Consider the following 22,856-nt stretch of genomic DNA (forward strand, 5'->3'; position numbering starts at 1 on the left):
AAGGCATGAATCCCAGTTAGTATGATTGTTTGAAAATAATTGTTAAATTTATGCAAGGTAGGCATAATACATTAGGCCTACAAATCTACTACTGTGCATATCATCATTCTTAATTTTGAAACATGTTGAATTAAAAACATCATCTCGCTAAAAACATTTTATATTTCTTTTTCTTGACCCACAGATGGACTGTCAATTGCTGAATGGAAGTCTCAGTGTCAATGCCATCACGTCATTGTCAATGCCCCTTTTAAAACGACCAAACAACGGCAACCTTATTTAAGTGTTCATGGCTTCCCTTGTTACATAATGTAAGGAAGAAGTGGATGATAGATGAAAGATGAAAAGATGAAGAAGATGAAAAGTTATGGGATCACAAGTTATTACAGTTTATTCTGCGGGGGAAACAAATGTATATCAAGGAATAAATATTCTGTATTTTTGTGAGTGTCTGCACCTTAGTGTGACACATGGGTTTATGTCAAAGATTTACTCATTCGATATGCTACTAGTAATATGAGTCGATGATTCTGAGTCAGATGGTTTCAGTTTTCTTCTTTCTTTTTGTTATCCCAAAATCTCATACAGTTGTACTGCATTTGTACCCACACAGCAACTGGGAGTGGAAGTTCAGAAGCTTGAAACAGAGCTGACAAGAGTGAAAGTGGGACATTTTATATTGTCATAGATTTATGTCTCCAATGAAGATATGCTGCATCTATAAGAGATTTCCTTCAGAAGAGGCTTTTCATTCATTCTGGGAGGCTGTTCAACCATTTGCATTGAAAGCGGATGTTCTGGTCAAACCGAAGAAGGGAAAAATATTTGCACCTGCTTCTCCCAGTCCAGTGAGTTGATTGCAACTAACTGATGAATTTTTCCTTTGCTGTGACCAGCTGTGGACCAACTGCTGCTTGATGACCAACCTTTAGGGACCACTTGATTTTAAAGGCTACATACCTTTTGTATAGAGTATGAATGTGTTATTGTTAAATTTTGTAGCCATTAATGACTCATCCTTTAGACAGTGGTGGAACTTAACTAAGTACATTTACTCAAGTACTGTATTTAAAGTACAATTTTGAAATATTTGTACTTTACTTGAGTACTTCCGATTAATGCTACTTAATACTTCTAAATCACCACTTTTCAAAGACAAATATTGTAATTTTGACCCCACTGCATTTATTTAACACTTATAGTTACTTTTCTCATAAAAGATATGATATGCTTATATGATATGATGAAGCACTGTGCTACTAATCTACCCAGTGGTGTATAAAGTATACAAAATTAGCTCCAAGTTGATGAACTACAACATTAAAATACTCTTACATGTATGTGTTAGTGATGAAAACAGAATAATATAATATGTAATAATATAGTACATTTAGAGGTGTTTTCTGCATACTGAGTACTTTTATTTTTAATACTACATTACATTTTGCTGATAATGCTTCTGTACTTTTACATAACATTTTGAATTCAGGACTTTTACTTGTAATGGAGAATTCTTTTAGACAATGATATTTCCACTTTTACGTAAGTAAAAGGATTTGAGTATTTCTTCCACCACTGCCGGTAGACACACAAAAAGTAGGAATTTATGTTTAATGTAATGTGTTGATTGATATGACATGATGATAAGTTAATATACCTGCATTGAGCTTAATGCTCATTAGGCCAAGACCATTCAGTTAGCGCATTTTACTCGTTTGTTTACAATTGTTTTTTTTGTAGTTCTGTAGTAATAAAAATACCATAAAAATAACTATAGAATTGTGTGTGGTTGTATATTAAAGATAGATAGAGAGAGAGAGAGGGAGAGAGAGAGAGAGAGAGAGAGAGAGAGAGGGAGAGAACTTGCCAAGAACAGTAAATCGTGACCTACAATAATAATTTTACTATTTGTTTTTACATGATTTAACAATACCCGTTACGATGATAATTATCCATTTACTAAAATATTTAAAACCCCCCAAAAAACATTACATGTATTCATAGAATTTATTACATTTATAAATATTTACACATATAGGCTCCTAGTTGTACAGGTAAGATATCTGTAGTATAGGACACAAAGGATTACTGGTGTTGTCACAAGTAGAAAAAGGAACCCAAACACTGGACACAAAACTCAGAGTTCAGAAACAGAAGCAAGTTTATTTTAAACTCAGAGGTGAGGTTAGGAAATGGAGTGGGGAAAATGGGAAAGAGGCTGAGTGAAGCTGGAAGCAGGCAGCAAGCAGCGAGACTGAAGGGAAGGCGGAAGTCCTGAAAGCTGGGGAGTGGTTGGCTGAGTGGGCAGGCAGTAGAGGGTGTTGTGGAGCAGAGGGGAGTGGGTAGCAGAGCAGAGAGGGTGGAGCAGAGGGAATTGGGAAGCAAGTGGAGAGGGAGCCATGAGGGAAGCAGGAGATGGAGTAGAAGTGTGATCAGGCAGGGTGGGGAAGAGGGCTGATGGCAGGTAAGGCAAGGTGGAGGTCTGGAGCGTGGCACACAGAAGGTTAGTAGTGGGCTAGAAGCAGGTGAGTAGTGGCCTTGGACACAGACAAATGTTAATACAAGAAAATAGCACTGGAGCAAGACTTAGAATGTTTAGTTCTAAGCGGCCTGAGCATAATATACCAGAATGAAGAGTACAATGATCTGGGGAGGAGTAGCTCTCAGACTGAAAAATAGATACTGCAAGCTGGCTCAGTTGATGGACTGCAGGTGTGCTAGCTGATTGGGACCAGTTGGCTGAAAGAGAGGGAGAGAGGGAGAGGGAGGAGCACCACACCCCAGGCACAGACACATATACACACAAAAAGACAGACGGGAAAGACAGAAAACACAGGGATAAGGAAAACACTAGAAACATAAGGGAAAAAAAATAGAGTCACGGCCTAGGCCGTGAAAGGTGTTTACAGTTACCATTTAGCTGTCTGGAGATACACATCCATGTATGCACCAAAAACGTCCACCAGATTCACCTTTTCTTTCTTCTCTATTATTATTATTCCACAACAATAACTTGACCCAAGGGACAACACTGATGGGTCAGGGAGGGATCCTGAAAAAAATAAAGTATTAAAACATCATGAATGTTAAAAGTACATTTATTAAATTCATCGTCCCTCCACACTACACTGGCAAGTTCAAATTGCTAACATACAACAATATGTTCACGAATAAACAGTAGCCAACAGTATGACAATAGACAGTACAATAATAATGACCATCAACTGTGTGTGCCTGATAGATCGTTGATTTACATATGCTCCTGGCAGATGGCTTTGGTTCCTTTACCACCAAGTCCTGAATAGGCTCTGCACAGAATTATACGAACAAGAAGATCATCATCAATTATTGTCAGAGGGTTTTACACAGTGGTGCACAAAGTTACCTGTGCCCGTGGCCAATGCCATGTTTACAGAGTGCTTGTGCAGGCCATAGTTGGTGGTACCACCATCACCTGCACCATGCTGTAATGGGCACTCTGAAACAGCATGGCCACAAGATGGTTGCATAGAACATTGCCTGCTGTACAGGTGCTTAATGATCCATTCAACTGAATAGACTCTATGCCAGCTTGGAAAATAATCTATAGGAAAGACCTAAACATATGTCAGACTAATTGTGTATGCATGTTTGCGTCTCATAAAAATGAGAACACAACACCAGGTCATTTTAGTTAATAAGATTAATATAAAATAAAATCCTGGTTAGAACTGCTGAATAAAAATGGTATGGAACAGCTATAGTGAGTCTGAGAAAGTCTGCAACAGCAGTAAAATATTTAACCCCTTACACTATTAAGAACGTAGTTGCTTCAATATTTTTTTGCCATGCAGGCATGGTAATTTTATATTTAGAGTTTACATGTACTTCCAAAGAAATTTATGTTATTACATCTAACACAACTATACAGCATCATATTGTTTGAGTGAGTAATTAGGGATACCAAATGAATGTGTCGAAAATAATGTAAACCTAAATTAGACTAGCAGTGGAAAGGGTTAAACCTATTTTAATGTTTTGTCCTTAATCTCATAAAATAACCTACAATGAGTGGGGCACTTCTCACCTCCTCATCAATCTGAAACAGCTACACCTGACAAAAACCTCCCCGTTTACGACATTAGACACTAACAGAAAAGTACAATTATCATCACTCCACATCAAAAACACTACGAAGCTTGTATGTACATTTATACGATGTATTATTGTTACAATTCAAACAAATGTTAAAAGTCATACAACACTGTGAGCTAACTGAAGATGTTTAGCTGACACTAAACTAGTATGATACCGTAAGTCAACTAGGTTAGCCACTTACCTTCATAGTTTTGTAGATAAAATTTTCAAAGAAGAAATAATATCTTCAGTCCAGCTTTTTATGGGCTATGGAGGAATGCTGCTCCACTAAACAAAAGACATCGGAGGATGTTAATCTTGAAAGGTTGAACAAGGAGGCTTTCTATTTTGGCGGAAGTGATTTAACACATCAGAGTACGTTCTATAAGTGTGAAAAAGGCCTATACATACATGGACAACAGCAAACAATTCACATATTAAAATAACAGAAACTTATAACACATAACCACATACATTAGGTGAATGGTATGCATCCCAGTAGTCTGTGAGGAAGGGGCTAGAGGGAGGAGTTAAGAGACCTGATAGTTATGGGGAAAAAGGTGTTTGTGAAGCGTTTAGTCTAGATAGGCAATGACCTGTAACGCCTCCCAGAGGAAAGCTGCTGGAAGAGGTGATGAGCAGGATTTTATGTGTCGGTGATGATGCTTTTGAAGTAAAACCAAAAGCTTGAAAAAAAACTGGCATCATGCCTCTGTGCTTTTCTGGAGTAAGTTGTATATACTGTAATATGTTTTGAATATCAGTGGATCTCTTGATTTGTAGATAGGAAACACTGGCTACAGTGCTTGGTAGCTGGATGAGAAACATGAAAGGAAAAACCAAACTAAAAGTTTTTTACTTAGGTGGTGTTCTACTGTGAGCCTCCAGAACAGCTTCAGTGCTCTTTGTCATAGATTCTCCAAGTGACTGGAATTCTACTGGAGGGATGGACAGCATGTTTCCAAAATATATATCCTCATTTGCTGTTTTGATGGTGGTAGTGGAGAGTGCAGTCCAACATTGGTTTTCATTTGGGTTGAGATAATAGTGACAGTGAAGGCCATAGTATATGATTCACATCACTTCCATTCTCATCAAAACACTTAGGGACCCATCATACTGTTGATGTGGGCATTGTCATCAGGGTGACAACAAGGTCATCACTTAAAGAGATAACTGTATTGGTTTGCAGTGTTTTTATCTGTAAGGGAGCAAGTGAACCCAAACAATGCCAAGAAAAAAGCCCCCTAACTGTATGGAAGCGTCTCTATGTGTTATATTCCTCCAATTTGCACAGTTTTTTTCCTTTAATTCATCACCTGTCAGTATGTGTGCAGGCAGGTGGCACTGTCAGGTAATCTACAAAGTTAAGAAAAGCTCAATGGCACGTAGTGAGGCATGTCAGTTTCCGAAATACAGAAAGACACAGACTAATCGAAGGGAAACTAGAGGGAGAGGAGAGGCAATGGAGAAAATAGCGGGAGTAGAATTTGAACATATTTTAGTCCTCACAAAACCTTTCTGTGCTTAAAAATCCATTCTTGTCTGCTCTTTGTTGAATTGAACATTGCATTTGTTTGTCCTTGTTCAGTAGTGAATAAACCTCCATCCTCTTCTTTGCTCGTTAGATATGAAAGGAGTAAAGTAGAAAGAGGAGATGAGTGGAGGAATGAAGAGGTGCTGCTGGCTGTAATGTGTCGGAAGTAAATTCCTAGTGAAATGCTCTCTTTTTCAATATTCAGACACATCGAGCTTACTTCATGTGGAAACTGTTAGCAACACAAACACACATAAAATTATCCACTGCCATACTCTGATGGAGACACACACATAGCACCAACATACACCAACCCACAAACACAAACACACCCACACACACACACACACACACACACACACACACACACACAGATACAGCGTCAGCTCTCACAGTAATTACACAGTTGCAGAGAGCGTCGGGGCTCAAAACACTGTTTAACAAATCAATTTGAGAATGCTTACCTTGTAAAGCTGTATCTATTTGTGCCTGTGTGTGTGTGGGCGCGCCTGTGTGTGTGTGTGTGCGTGCAGACACTTACCTGAGCTTATCCATTAAGGCGTTAACAAAGAGCTGTGCTAGGCAGCGCTGCTGGAAATGTATAATTGGAAGGATAGCTAAGGGCCGACACACACAAATACACTTTATTGATCCATGGAATCTCCCATATAGTGCCCCAAGCTAACACACACAGAGCCTCAGCAAGGGGTTATACTGACTTTACTCCCATTCTGTTGCCATCAGTGGCAGTTTATCAAGCAATCAATAGTCTTTTATTTTCTCATATCTTTAAATGGACGAATATCCTGACTATGATTTTTTACAACAGCAGTGATGAATGTGATGAAAGAGAAGGGAGGGGAGAAAAAATCTGGGGAGAAGAGGAACATGGGATGGAAGGGAAGCTGTAAAAGAACGAGGAGAAAGGAGGCGAGACAAAGAAGTGGACAGGGCAAGAAGGAAAGATAGGAAACTTTCAGGAGAAGAGGAAGGGAACGTAAAGAAGTTACAGTACAGAGAAAAGAGGCAAGTAATAAACAGATAGGAGGTGTGAAGAGGAGAAAGGGGAGGTGAAAAGGAGAGTTAAGCTGTAGATGCTGGACCACTGCCAACAGGCAGGAAGACGCTGGTTGACCTGAGCACCATTTGCAAGTTAAGTGGTGTCAATCTGCATTGATCCCCAGCCAAATGAAATGCAGTGGGCTTCAATAGAGCCTGTGCTTTACAAGGGCCTCCTAGCTGCTACATCCAGCCTATTGGATTCAGATTAACAGGCTCAGCACGGCCACACACTGAGCAACTTATCTTTAATTAAAATCATTCCTTTCAGAGGATCCACTGGACTGGACTGGATTGGACTGGAGAGGCTGATCTGGATTGGATTTACCTGGTCTGAGTTGGACTGGACTGGACCCCTCTGAATTGGTAGTTGAATTGAAACAAAAAAAGGTGTCGGTACTCAGAACCAGTGGCCTGCATAGCATACATATGCTGCATATAGGGGCATGAACTGTAAGCAAATATTGTTAATATGAAGTTATGATTTACTAATTTATAGTATAAAATTGACCTTGGTAACAAGGAAAAAGAATACAAGCAAGTTCAACAGTGAACCTTTAAGCAAACATGGAGAAGTCCCAGAGGTGAGGTGCTCAGAATTATGGAGAGTTTGAACATGTAGAAACAGCATCTGCTGATGAACACCGTCTGATATGGTTAAAAACTCAAAAATAAGTTGACCTTGAAGTGAGACTGTGTCATCTGCTGTTTCCAAGAATGAGCTGTTCCGAAACTTTTTGTTCCGAAAGTTTACTTTGCCTAATGCTTACAATAACTTCCTGAATTCATCAGAAAGTGGCAGTACCGATTAATACATAATGGTATACAGTTAGACATAAATCTAATATTTCAGTGCTCCGTTCCAGTGAGTACTTGCCCAATTCACAAAATGCATGCAATCAAGTCACAGATGTAGTCTGAACTTTTGATACAGTAAGTGGGCTGCAGTAGAACTTATCACCAGATACAACTTTGATCCATTCTACAATATCTGCAATGGCAACTATAGTACAGTATGAATAACGTCAGAGACTGCTAGTTAGTTAGGGTAAGGCAATTAAAACACGAACTAAGACACTTAAAAATAGTAACCACAAAAATTGTGGTTACTAATAAGAAGGCAAACTGCGTGATTGTGGCAGGATGCAAATTCCAGTCTTGCATAACAAACATGGGTGCACTACATGCTCATCCAACCACTCAAACTCCACACCATTACTTTCCACTTTTGCAAGATAAGGAGCACACTACGTCCTGTACAGGTGTCAAACATGGCTGGCACTTGTTGTAAATTTGTTCACAGCAGAATGATCCAATATGAACATAATTCTTAAGGATACTGGGTACCAGAAATATTTGATTGTACAAAACCACACTTAAATGTGGTCAAAATATATTGTTTATTTGTGTCCTGTTTGTTCTTTGGGCCGAAGGTGCCTTTAATAAATTATTATTATTATTATTATTATTATTGTTGTTGTTGTTGTTGTTGTTGTTGTTGTTGTTGTTGTTGTTGTTGTTGTTGTTGTTATGACTGAATTATTATTGTTAGGGCCTAATCAAGTTTAACTAGACTGGGATCCACTGAAATGGGGTGGGGACAACTGTCCTGGATTTAGCAACTGGCCTAAAATGGCTGCTTGAATGAAAGGAAAATGCATTCAGTGATCTACAACACTATTGTATTGACTAGAAAAAGGAAGTAGTGGTAATGTAAGGAATTGTGCTATTTGCAGTATTTAATCAAGACCTGTGATCAGGAACAACAGGACAGAATTGATTTTAAGCAGACTAGCTGTTCTCTTTAAGAGGCTTCCCATTACACTGCACTAGCCTGCATTACAGGTGTCCCATGTCTTGCCAGCTTCATAATCCCAGGTTAAATCTGCCTGTGTGGACACATCCCCTTAGCATCTCTGTGACTGTCAGCGATCCATCAGATGAGTGTCATTCAGCTGTAGACAGAAGAAATCCTCACAGTTCTGGGAGACCACATTGAGGCTTCAGTTTAATATTCTGTAAAAGACTTGACATTTATTATTTACCATGTTTGGATCAACATACCTTGTTTACGATTTATCAGAATTTTCAACCATTAATTTCCGCATAGATAAGAGGTGCTGTTATTTCCCCATTTTATTTTGAGTTACACAAAACACGTTTGAAGGAAGAAGGACCAATGACCTATTTTAAAACAGTAAAATGTAGAACATTAGATAAGGTAAAAGGACATATAAGGCTCAAAGAACTAAAAAAATTATAAACATAAAGCAAAATAGATTGTAAGAGGTAAAACTGTGAGACATTTGTTTATAAAAAAAATTAAAGGCAGAGGAACAGTTTTGCCAGGTCAAGTCTTAACTTAGAGGCAACCAGTGTACTGAGGCTAAAGTTGGTGTGATAAAACCTTGCTACTTTGAATCAGATACCATCTGACAGCTGCATTTTAACTAGCTGGATGCAGGTGATGGACAAATTCAGTTATATTTGCTTCTTTTATTGTGTTTTAGGGGGATTTACAACTGGGTAACCTCAGCATAACAGGTGAATTTAATATTGTAGTTGTGAATAATAGAACCAGTATTGTTTTAAAAAAAGAATTGGGCCAAGCATTGAACCCAGAGGGACCCCAAAGGCAAAGGGGTCAGGGGAAGAAGAGGCCTTAGTAAATGCTACCACACAGAAGGTTCTTTCAGAGAGGAAATACTTAAACCTTTGCGCTGCCCAATGTCTACCCATTTGCAAGCTGATGTCAAAGAATATTGTGATCAGTGGTGTCAAAGGCTGAGCTCAGATCTATTCTAATCCTGACATGGTCTAGAATTTAAACAAAAAGTGGTGTACAGACAGAATGGGAGGCACATTTTCGCATTGCGTCATTTGTGCAAATTTAGAGAGGTTACCTGTAGCCATATAGCGTAGTGCGCACCCACCATGAGTGTGTGGAGTGTGCCTGTGAGTGAGTTTTGTTTTGCTGCTCAGTCTCTGCCAGATCACTTAACTCACCAGGAACACCAATTCTTTCTGTTACTTTCCTCCATTTTTCCTCTCGTTTCTGTACATTTATGAAGTAGGTTCACAAACCCCTGGGATAAGTACAATGTTTTTGCTCAAGTTGAAACATTTTTGACTGAACCCGACACCTCAATTTCTGCCACCTTGTGGAAATCAGAAAGCCATTTTTGGAGGACAAAGAATGACCTGGTGCAGACCTACAACAGGATATCTTGCAAATGAATGAAAACATTTAACTAAATGACCATTGCTGTTGTTGTGAGGACAGTTTCAAGAATTTAATTTGCTCAGTCAGTCATTGCTTCATTTCTCTGTTGTCTATATTCCTACACTGCACCTTCAGTTGTTAGTACTGCTGTTAACAGTACTGCTATTGCAAATATAGATACAAATAAAAAAATATATAATAATATGTGAGCTATTGGACTTCATGATAAGGTCACTATATCTGAATGTCAGAGACATGTGATGCATTCAGGCAGACTAATTCCAGTTAATGTCAGTGGTGGGTATTCCTTTATTCTTTTGCTTTTTCCTAAAGATCATTGTGTGGGATGTTACAGAGCAGACTAATTGCTGATATAATTCATGACCGATACCATTTGATTCCATTCTTTTGCAGGGCTTTCCCATTGATGTAACTAGTGTGTGTTAACTAGTGTGTTATGGAGCACACTAATTCCTGTTGATGTGGTTGAAGTGTGGTTCATTATGGGGATGACAATTCCTGGCACGTTATTGAAGGAGTCTGTCTAATTAAAGCGTTCTTATGATCAGGGCAAGATATTTAATTATCAGAGATCTGGAGTCATGATCGTAGTGCCAAAAGCATGAGGTGTGTGTGTGGGTGTGTGTTTGGAGGATGTAATGAGCGGCATCTGATTACTGCCACTAATTAACAGAACACATATTCACACACATACCAATACCACAAACTGTCTCTCTCATCATCATTCTATCATCGTTGCAGCTCAGTTGCGGCTGCACGATCTCTGTCATCTGAAAGGTTAATGGTTCCACTAAAATCTAGAGTTCCCTTTAGGGAGTGTTTCAGCTCACATACACACAGACATACAGAGGTTTAATTAACAGTGCACATAGACACAGATACAGTGTAAATGACTGGAAAAGCAGAAGTCAGTCAGTTGATGATAAATAAATGGAGCAGATCCATAATCCTTCATAAATGTCTAAATGCTGAACAGTGAAGAAATTGGTGTCAAAGAATAAAGTAAACAAAACACACAATTTCAGCATGCTCTGATGACTGAAATTGCGAAATGCATTCTGTCCCTCAGGTTTATTTGAAAATAGATTCTACTTCCTTTTTTGTAAGAATTTTCAACCCCAACAACCCCCATCACAATCCTATAAGTTTTGGAACTAAAATTTGTTTTATTTTAGCTTATATCTATTTAAATTTGGTCAAATTGTCCCTTATTAAAAGTATGTTGAGCTATTAGCTCTGATCAGGTCCTGTTTGCAGTGTACCCATGGATATACTGAAAACTATAACTTGATTACTGTTATATTAAAGAACATTTAAAAACCTGATGATTCTCAGTCAGGTTCTCCAGTTATGAGGATCATCCTTTTCTATGATTTATAAGCATAATTACAGACATTTATTCACAATAGACACTGAAGCTAATTATGTCTTCGGGAAGTCTAAGTCTGAATCTAAAGATATCTACATCATCAGTATTCAAATTTGACTGAGTTATGACTGAGGAGTAAAATTTTTGACACAAATTGTGGCAATAGGCCACTAAGGGCTTTTAAGTACCCTTATTGCCTACATGAGTTGTTTCTCACAGCCACTGCTGCAGCTCCAACTGCTGAAAGTCAATAAGCAGCAAACTACAATAACCAACTTCCTATTATCTTTTGTCATTATTCAGACACACAGGACTCGATTACACGACTCAGAGACACCAATGAAAAGTTCAAACAGTGCACCTTTATTAGGAGGACAGGTAAGGGCTTGGTGAGCGGCGAAGACAGAAGGCAGGTAGCAGTCGATAACAGGCAAGGCAGTAATACCAGTCAAAAAGGCAAAAAGTGAGCAAGTAAAGGAAGTCAAAAACAGGCTGGCAAAATCTGGCACGGTCTGTAACGACAAAACAGTTGGTGAAAATGGCAAAGGAAAGCAGAGAAAGAATAAATAACTGAATGAATTGAATTGTTTTAGCACACTGGCATCCACCTGTCCCACTCACTTCACACAGTATCTATGCCTCAAATCTCTCCCCCCGTTGGAGCATACCTACAGTATATGTCAATTTGTTTTTTCCATGAGAATATTTTATGTTGATTGATTGATATTTTGGTCTTTTAATTCAAATACATGATAATAAAAACTAAAAACAGAAATGCAGCAGGTGTTCTTTTACCCAAGCATCATCCACTACAATGATGGAATATACTATACAACCTGTTTGAAATTATACATATTTATTGATTTACAGTATACATGTATCAATACACATATAGTAAATGAAGACATGAATATGTATATGCTTTCATTTGCAGATGAACACATATACATGCAACAACACATATGATATATATTTCCAATCCTTGGTCCAATTGTTATTAAACTGTTGCACACAGAGTTTTATTTATTTTATTTTTTTTTGACTTTTTAATGGTGGTCAGCCAAATACGACAAACAAAAAACCTCTTCTTGCTGTCACAGGTGGCCATCATGTTTTGTAATTCCCATATATCCGTGTATAAATATAGAAGTACATTTAGAAGTGGGGTGCATCCGTGTCCTGTCTGCATATGTATACATTCAAGGGAATGTGGTAACCATGAATTGGCCTTAGCTTTATACATTATTTGTGGAATGCGCTTATCAACCAGATCACTACATGTTAATGTTTGTAAATTCATGAAAAAGGTACATGTACTAATTTTAAAGGTCTTTCTTTCTGTGAAAAATTAACATCTCACTTTTAACTCTCCTACACATAAGGGAAACAGATTGTATAATCTGTATTCATCCTTAGTAAAGAACTAGCCAAACTGAACTCAAATATGGTTTCATGTACCCCTCTCTATGTGTTTCATGACACAGGAATGAGCTTCTAAATTTCGCTCTGAGTGATCGCTCATTTTATGTTTATTTCTTTTAAGTAACCAAAATCACAGCACAGCCATTGTCTTTACCTTGTTTGTATGGTGATTTTATCAGATGACATCGCAGTTATAAAACCAGAATTTTAGCAGTGCAGAGCAGCAGCTTGGAAATGGCTGTGTTTCAGAAACTATTTCATACGTTTTCAGGTATCTGAGAACAGGAACAAAAAACATGTAAATGAGAACAGCTTTATTGGGAATTCAGCTGTATTAAAATACTGTATATGTGAGCACAGAGACTAAGAGAGAATAAATCGGATAATTGGTGGTCCACCCATATACTAGGTTTTGACCTAATCTTGTTAGTTTTGAGGTGGGAAGGTAAGGACCATATTAACAAACCTAACAAACAACAATCTGTATTTAGTCAGGGGAGAGACAGTGTACAAGTATTTTATGGTGGATTTCTTCTACAGTTACATACTGTATTTACATGTGTATGTTTCCAATAGTATGTGTAAAAATGTGTGTGTAATGTGTATGTGTGCGCATGTGAATGTGTCTGTCCTCACTATAATAGCTACTCTACTATCAGCCATAGCCTCTCACAGCTACTGTGGGACAACCAATTCCCTTTATCAGGGTACTGATAACAGGCTTTGGCTCTGCTCTACGGTCCCACCTACACACCATCACACAAACAGGCCACTAAATAACTAATTAGCTTCTCTCTGTAGGTGGGGGCTGGGGGATGGGGTGGGGATGACCAAACGCTCTGACAAAGGCATGCTGCATTTTAATGTAAAAAAATGAAATCAATAAAAGGTGTGGGGCGTCGGGCTACTAGCAACCGTCCCCCTCTTAACATTAACAATTATAGTGATTAACAGTGATACCCAGAGCTCATTATTCACAGGCAGCAGGGAGAGAGAGAGGAGAGATAAGCTTGTTTATTTGAGAGGGCCCTTTTCACAAGGTACAGTCGTTCATCATTTGGGCTGAGGGGGTTGGTAGGATGGGGCGGGGGACTGTGGTAGTTGAGGGGCACCACAATTAAAAATACACTGTGACCTTGTGGCTGGAAGGACCCACAGAGGTGGAAAATTTAAACAGGGAGAAGAAAATCAAGAGAGTGCAGCGGCCAGTATCCTGCCCTTCAACAGCCATTAACATCATCACTGCATCAAAGTTGGTATTCACTATAGTTACTAATACTGATGATTTCTGAACACAACCGCTATTTTCTTTTGTAAATGTGATGGTATTTTATATTTATATGTCTAAATACAATGATCAGCCACAACATTAAAACATGTTTTTGTTTTTTTTTCATATTGTGACTGATTGGTGTATACAGTTGTTTATACATACCCATATATATATATATATATATATATATATATATATATATATATATATGTATATACATATATATACACATACATACATACATACAAACACACACACACAAACACAAATATACACACATATATATGTGTGTGTGTAAACACACTGAATGAAACAACACTAGTCTTACAAGATCAGACCTAGTAACACTTATGTAAAACACTACAAACGTGTCCTTCTGTCTTAAGAGCAATCTAATAAATGTATCACTTGATTATAAAGTGTTATGTAAAAATAACATAAAATCACTTTAATAAAGCTTGAAACACTGTGAATGGACCAATTTTAAATTACTGAAAAGATTCTTCCCATGTCAGATCAGTCTATAAAGTTTTTTTTTTTTTTCGTCTCACAGTGCAGAGTAATAGACTAAGGTTTCAACAGCAAAATTAATTTCAAAATTCATCACAGATGCAGTCCATGGGAGAAAGGACAATAATCTTCTTCATTATCGGGTTACCTTTAAACTCACCGCTGTTCTCTAGCAACCACTCGCTCTAAATATCACATGAGCATTGTGTCTCTTTCCATAATGTACTTAACATTTAAACATACACCTACAGTGCATTCAGAAAGCATTCAGACCCCTTCACTTTTTTCACATTTTGTTATGTTGCTGCCTTATGCTTAAATTGTTTAAAGTAATATTTTCCCTCATCAATCTACACTTAGTACCCAATGATGACAAAGGGAAAACAGAATTTTAGAAATTTTAGTACATTTATTAAAAAGGAAAAGCTGAAATATCACATTGACATAAGTATTCAGACCGTTTACGCATTACATAGTATTACATTACATAGTATAACATGTCTGTGAAGATTCTCAGTCATCCAGGTCATGGAATTCTGTAAGTGCTATGCGAAGGTAACTGGACTTGCTTGAAGTTCTTGAAGACATTTCACCTCTCATCCGAAAGGCTTCTTCAGTTCTAACAGATGAGTGGGGAGTTCCAGGTAAATATCCTCTGGTGAGATCAGCAACAAAATTGAGTCGTTGAGGTCACATGAGTCGTTAACCCTCCTGGTCATCATGTGAGTCATTAGGATCACATTGGGTCAAGGTGTGGATGGGTGCTAACACCTTGAGGGTCGTTAGGGTGAGTAGCTTTTACCTCTTACAAGTACGTGGTCCCATGAGTCCGGGTGGGGATGGGTGTTCAGCTGTCTGGGGATTGAATTTAGAACTGCATTGTAGGTGGCTGACAGGTGGTGTCTCAGACCCACTCCTCTGTTTACTGACGGCTGTTCCAGAATGACAAAAAAAAAAAAAAAACTTCTTTCACTCCTCTTTCAAACCATCCATCTTCTCTGGCCAAAATGTGTACATCACTGTTCTGAAAAGAGTGTCCTTTGTCCTTAAGATGCAGGTGGATTGCTGAGTCCTGACCTGAGGAACTGGCTCTCCTGTGTCGTGCCATGCGCTTATGTAGCGGTTGTTTAGTTTCCCCAATGTACAGGTCTGTGCATTCCTCACTGCATTGGACTGCATAAACTACATTGTTCTGCTTGTGCCTGGGTATTTTGTCCTTATAGTGTACAAGTTTTTGCCTCAGAGTGTTACTGGTCTTGAAATGCACAGGGATGTTCTGTTTGTGGAAGATCCTCCTGAGGACAAGGGCCTTTTTAATGACAATGACAATATTGTTTCGTTTATTGCAGTTTTCTTCAGTCTGTTCTGCCTCTTTTTGCGGTTTTGACAAAGGCCCAGTTGAGATAACCACAAAATTCTAAGTGTTTTTCTTGATATGTTCCTTCTCTTTCCCCTCTGACCTTGTGGGGACATTCTGAGCCCGATGGTGTAAGGTTCTGATGACCCCCAGTTTGTGCTCCAGTGGTTGGTGAGAGACAAACAGTAGGTATTGATCTATGTGTGTGGGTTTCCAGTATACTTCAATGTTGAAGCTTCTGTCATTGTCAATGTGCACCGCACAATCCAAAAACGCTAGGCTATTTCCACTTACATACTCACAAATGAACTTGATGTTGCTTTCCACTGCAATGATATGTTCAGTGAAGGATTCAATTTCATGGGTTTTGATTTTGACCCAGGTGTCATCCAGATACCTAAACCAGTGGCTGGGGACAGCTCCTGGCAAAGAGGTCAGGTCTCTGCTCTCTACTTCTTCCATGTAGAGATTAGCCACTATTGGTAACACTGGGGATACCATGGCACAGCCGTGCTTCTGTCTATAGAAACCTTAAGTGAATTGGAAATAAATGGTAGTCAGGCTTGGTAAAGCGAGGTGCATAAGTGGTCAGGGGTGAGGTTGGTTCTGTTGGGTAAAGTGCCTCTTGTAGCAATCGTTTCCTAACTGTTTTAACTGCTACTGTTGTAGGAATGCATGTGAAGAGTGAAGTGACATCATAGTCATGGTTTCATCTGACTTTAGCTTTATTTTTCCAACCTTGTTGGCAAAGTCCTGGGAATTCTTGATGTGATATGAAGTGTTTCCGAACAGAGGACCCAGGATGGTAGCCAGGTGTTTAGCAATATTGTAAGTTATCAAGTCAATACTGACGATGATTGGTCTGAGTGGGACTCCTTCCCTGTATAGCATTGGGAGTCCGTAAATGCAAGGGGTGGCTTCTCCGGGGTACAGTCTGTAATAAAGAGATTGGTCAATAGCATTGACCTTCTCCAGTTGTTGGAGGCAACTAACTACTTTCTTTTTGTAGCCGCTGGTAGGGTCCTGCCTTAGTGTCCATTAAGTGGCTGTGTCACTTAGGAGACTGGTCACCTTGGTGTGATAGTCGGCTGTGTGTAGCACCACTGTGATCTTCCTTTGTTGGCTGGAAGGATGGTGATGTTCTGGTCTGGCAAGAGCGGTTGATACCTTCAGTCTGAGCTTTTCAGCCTCTGTATTAGTCAAATGGTTATTTCTGATGGCTAATGCTGTGGCTGATGAGATTTACAACTGGTACATGTTATGGCAAAGTTTAGTCCTTTGGATAAGACACCCTGGTTGAGTGAGGTTACTGTCAGACAGGTTCTTCAAAAAAAAAAAAAACACTCAGAGGATCTTCCACGAACAGAACATCCCTGTGCATTTCCAGCCCAGTAACACTCTGAGGCAAAAACTTGTCAGCAGAACAATGTAGCTTATGCAGTCCAATGCAGTGAGGAATGCACAGACCTGTACATTGGGGAAACTAAACAACCGCTACATAAGCGCATGGCACGACACAGGAGAGCCAGTGCCTCAGGTCAGGACTCAGCAATCCACCTGCATCTTAAGGACAAAGGACAGTCTTTTCAGAACAGTGATGTGCACATTTTGCCCAGAGAAGATGGATGGTGATGGACAGAGGAGGTGGTCTAAGACACCACCAGTCCTAACGATCCTTATGACTCACATGATGACAGGGAGGGTTAACGACTCATGTGACCTCAACAACTCACTTTTGTTGCTGATCTCACCAGTGGATATTTACCTGGAACTCCCCACTCATCTGTTAGAACTGAAGAAGCCTTTCGGATGAGAGGCAAAATGTCTTAAAGAACTTCAAGCAAGTCCAGTTGCCTTCGCATAGCACTTACAGAATACATAGTTGAAGCATCTTTGGTGGTGATTACAGCCTCGACAAGTTTTGAACACCTGAATTTGGGGCTGCCATTCTTGTCTGCAGATCCTTGCAACCTCTGTGAGATTGGATGGTTGTCCATCTTCCGTCTCTACATAGGATCTTTGGAACCAGAGTGACCATAGGGTTCTTGGTCAGCTCTTTTACCAAGGCCCTTCTCCTGCAATTGCTCAGTTTGGCCGGGTGGCCAGCTCTAGGAAGAGTGCTGGTTGTTCCAAACTTCTACCATTTAAGAATTATGGAGGCCACTATTCTCTTGGGAACATCCAATGCAGCAGAATTTTTTTTGTAGCCTCCCCCTGATCAGTGCCTCGACACAATCCTGTCTCTAAGCTCTGCAGGCAGTTCCTTTGACCTCAAGGCTTAATTTTTGCTCCAATATGCATTGTCAGCTGTGACACCTTATATAGACAGGGTTGTGCCTTTCCAAATCATGTCCAATCAATTGAATTTACCACAGGTGGACTCCAGTGAAGGTGCAGAAACATCTCAAAGATGATCAAGAGAAATGGGAGGTACCTGAGCCAAATTTCAAGTGTCATGGCAAAGGGTCTTACTACTTACGTCAATATGATATTTCAGTTTTTCCTTTTTAATAAATGTGCAAACATATCTAAAATTATGTTTTCACTTTGTAATTATTGGGAATGGATTGTAGCTTGATGAGGGAAAAAATTAATTTAAACAATTTTAGCTTAAGGCTGCAACATAAAAAAGCTGAAGATCAAGGTACAAAAGTGTCCAGTGGCACCATATGTCCCTTTCTGAATGAAAGTGGCATCCATGGAAGAAGTCCCAGGAAGAGCCCACTTATGAAAGAAAAACATAATAAAGCTTGACTGGGGTTTGGTAAAATGCATGTTGACAAGCTACAATGCTTCTGGGAGAATGTCCTTTGGATAGATTAAACATAATGAGAGTTTTTCTGGTAAATCACATCAGCTCTATGTTCACAGGAGAAAAAAAAGAAGCTTTCAAAGAAAAGAACACCATCTAAACTGTGAAACATGGGGGAGGGTCAGCTATGTCATGGGGTTGCTTTGATGCCTTGAATCTGTACAGGGCACAATGAAATCAGACAATTATCAAAACATTCTGGAGCAAAACACACTGTACAATGTAAAAGAGCTCTGTCTCAGTCATAGGCTATGGTTCCTCCAACAGGATAATTACCAAAAACATACATTTAAAAGCACCCAAGAAGGGATGAGAAGAAAACTATGGACTATTCTGAAGTGGCCTGCTATGAGTCCTGATCTTGATCTTGAATATCCATGGAAAGAGCTGAAATTTGCAGCTGAGACACGGCACACATCAAACTTGAGAGTGAGAGCAGTTTGCTCAAGAGGATTGGGCCAAACTACGAGAGTGGTGTAGAACCAGTCGTCTCATTAAGAGCTACAAAAAGTGCTTGATTGCGGTAATCGCCTCAAAAGGGTGTGCTAGAAAATATTAGAGTAAGGGTTCACAATATTTTTATTCATACTATTTTCAGTTGTTGTATTATTTAAAAATTATATGTTACATAAACAACAAAAACTTGCATTGTCTGTTTTTATTAAATATGGAATAGAGAAGAGTGGATGCTAATTACTTTTGTCACTTTAAACCTACCTCAGTGAAAATTGTGGTTTTTCTTTTTTAAGTGGAAGAGGAACAACACTTTCAGCCACATCTGTATCCCCATCTTTGAGACCCAACCCAACCCCATTAGCTTGCCAGGGTAAAGTAAGACATTGACTACACTCTGTCCCTTTTCAACTGGACATTATGTATCTTCAATTAGGGCCATAAGTATTTGGACAGTGATACAATTTTCATAACTTTGCCTCTACATACTACGATGGATGTGATTGAATTGGAAAGGGGTCTAACAAAAATGTTGCATTAATTGTTAAGGAATTACACCCATTTTTATACATAGTCCCTCATTTTCAGTAAAAGTTATTGGACAATTGACAATTGATCAGTTTCATGGTCAGGTGTGGCCTGTTCCCTCGTTATTTCATGACAAATTAAGCAAATAAAACTCTGGAGTTAATTCCAAGTGTTGAATTTGCATTTGGTAAAGGTTCATGGGAAATCATAATATGCCGTCCAAAGAGGTGTCGACGCAAATGAAGGAGGCCATCCTTAGGCTGAAAAAACAAAAGAAATCTTCCATGAGACAGATGGAAGAAAAACTTCAGGAGTGGCTAAATCAACAATTTGGTACAAGAAGAAATGCACTGGCAAGCTCAGCAACACCAAAAGGCCTTGAAGACAACAGAAGACAACTACAGTGGATGATCATAGAATTTTTTCCTTGGTGATGAAAAACCCTTCACAACTGGCCAGGTTAAGCACACTCTCAAGGAGGTAAGCATATAATTGTCAAAGTCTACAATCAAGAAATGCCTTCAGGAATATAAATACAGAGGGTTTACCACAAGGTGCAAACCACTGATTACCCTCAAGAACAGAAAGGCCAGATTGGACTCTGCCAGAAAACATCTAAAAAAAGCCTGCCCAGTTCCGGAACAATATTCTTCGGTAAGATCAAACCAAGATTAACTTGTACTGAATGATGGGAAGAGAAGAATATGGAGAAGGAAAGGAATGGCTCATGATCAAAAGAATACCGCATCATCTGTCAAGCATGGAGGAAGCAGTGTTATCGCATAGGCATGTATGGCTACCATGGAACTGGGTCACTGGTGTTTATGATGATGTGGCTGCTGATTACTTTTAACTGTACTTGTAACACATGACACTCATGGATGCAGATGATCAGATGATGATTCAAAAGAGAGACTAAAAGAGAAAAAAAAATTCCTAATAAATTAAATCTGAATAAATTACACCTGAAAATAACCAAACCTGAACTCTACCCAAGTCCCATATATACCCCAATAATAATGAAATAAAATGGGCTGAACCCAACGAGATACACAGAACCCTAATTGGCAGTCCAAAGTTGTAATTTAGTTGGCCAACTCCAACATGAGCAAATTCAAGGTAAAGTACCTTATAGCATTTAATATGTAGTCCTCCAACGTAAAACAACCGTATAGGTCACCTTTCCCTACCCTTGGATACGACCCATATGAGCATACCAAAAGAAGGCATACTGAACCGTCATCATCGTGTTAACAGTAAAATGACTGGTAGAAGCCTGCCAGCAGCAGGCATGGTAACAGTAACAAACATGTAGTTAACATTGTGGAACCGTTACAGTTTTTTTTTTAGGTTTAGGCACACAACCTACTTGGTAAGATTTAGGGAAAGATCAAGATTTGGAGTAAAATAAGTACGTCCTTAAGGTTAGAGGACCTAGTTGTCGTGGTTACATTAGTTAGCATGCAAGTTAAGGTTGCAGAACTGTCTTGGTTAAAACAAAAAACACTATTGGTTTGAACTGGGAAATAAACAGCAGTCTCCTGTGTGACTGTCCTGTGTTTTGTTGACTCATCCATCCACCCCAACCTCCTCTGAACACAGAATTTTTCGCTCATGCAGTAACGGTCAAAAGTTTTAGAACACCCCCATTTTATCTAGCTTTAAAATGAAATTCAAGCAGTACAAGTCCAGCGAATAACCTTAAATGGTAGGAAGGTAAGCAGTAAACTACCCAAGGGAAATAAAAATAATAAATTAAAATAAAACTTTAAAAGAGGTTTAGGTCACCAAAAACTGATAAATCTTGTAGATTTCATAGAAAACAGGTCTTTTTCATGGTTTAAGAATTTGGTTAACTTACAGCTTACTTGCAGCAATGGAAGCTAATTAAGTCATATTGTTAATGCAAACAATTCCCTTCCCCCCAACTACTTACAAACCCTCTGTCTGTACAAAGGCAGTGTTGGAACAAACTGTGTTTCTACACCCTCTGATGCATTGTTAGGACAACACTGTACTGCAGGAAGTAGTACTGTATATTGCTATCAGACTAGTAAGGAAAAGGCAAGTAACAAAGGAAGACAGACTGGTTAGTCAAGGGTTCGTCCTACAGCAAATAATGACCCAAAACGTTAGAAGAAAAGAACTAGGCGGTGGTGGTGATTGAAGACCAGCAGAGTCTCCAGACTTTTTAAACCCAATGGAGCTGGTTTGGGATGAAATGGACAGAAGGTGAAAGCAAAGCAACCTGCGAGTACAACACATTTGTAAGAACTTCTGTAACAGTGTTGGATTGAACTTTCTGAAAAATATTTTATTTTCATTGTAGAAAAAACATAAGGAGTGTATTCCGCTGCTATACGAGTCAAAAATTTAAATTAACAACAAGAAGATTCCATGATTTTTTGTTTTTAAAGTCTCAAATTGTTTATTTGTTCTATGCTTTCATTTTAGAATCACTGAGACAGTGAATTATTTAAATTTAAATAACAGCTGGAAAAATTTAGGTGTTTTGACCAGTAGTATACTATGTCACCTGATTTCCTCCTTTGCTCCTGTTATAATCGCTACAGCCACTAGAGGTCGACTCATAATAAAACGTAATTATGGGTCATAATAAACTGTTGCATGAGCCACCTATGGGTTGTTCTTTACAGGAGGATGGTCTCAGCATTTTGTTAAATTCACCTGTTTTTTTTTTTTTACAACCAAAGAAATGGAAGAGCAAATTATTGCTTTTGTGATAAGTTAGTAGTTGTAAAATCCTATCCTGTCTCAGAGTTTTGGAAACCTGCTGTGCAGTGCTTTTTGCATGTAATGACCCGCAAGTCATGGATGTATTACTCCAGCTAGACTTCCCAACTCATATCTTAACCTGTGACAGTACATCCACACGAATACAACCTTTCTTTTTTTTTTAAAGTCAGTGCTATTTTTATTCTTAACAGTATTAACACTTCAAGCAGTGGTATTTTAGCTATCAAGGTCTCTTAACGGAGAAAGGTTTCAACTATTTTAATGTATCCTCTAAAAATATTTTAAATAGGTTACACTTGTTGGCAAGAGTATGGGAAAAAAAATGATATCTTTTTGATACTTTTAATGATACTTATTTTATAGTTATTTTGGTGTCTAGATAGTCCTCAATACATCCAACAGTTCAAACTATGTAGACA

General features: G+C 38.7%; 1 pseudogene; it reads right to left on the reverse strand.

The window, feature by feature from the left end:
- Window positions 1–2,185: 2,185 nt before the first annotated feature.
- Window positions 2,186–17,884, reverse strand: LOC120785075 (annotated as a pseudogene).
- Between the last annotated feature and the right edge of the window lie 4,972 nt (window positions 17,885–22,856).

This window comes from Xiphias gladius, chromosome 23, assembly GCF_016859285.1.
Source record: "Xiphias gladius isolate SHS-SW01 ecotype Sanya breed wild chromosome 23, ASM1685928v1, whole genome shotgun sequence".
NCBI lineage: Eukaryota > Metazoa > Chordata > Actinopteri > Istiophoriformes > Xiphiidae > Xiphias > Xiphias gladius.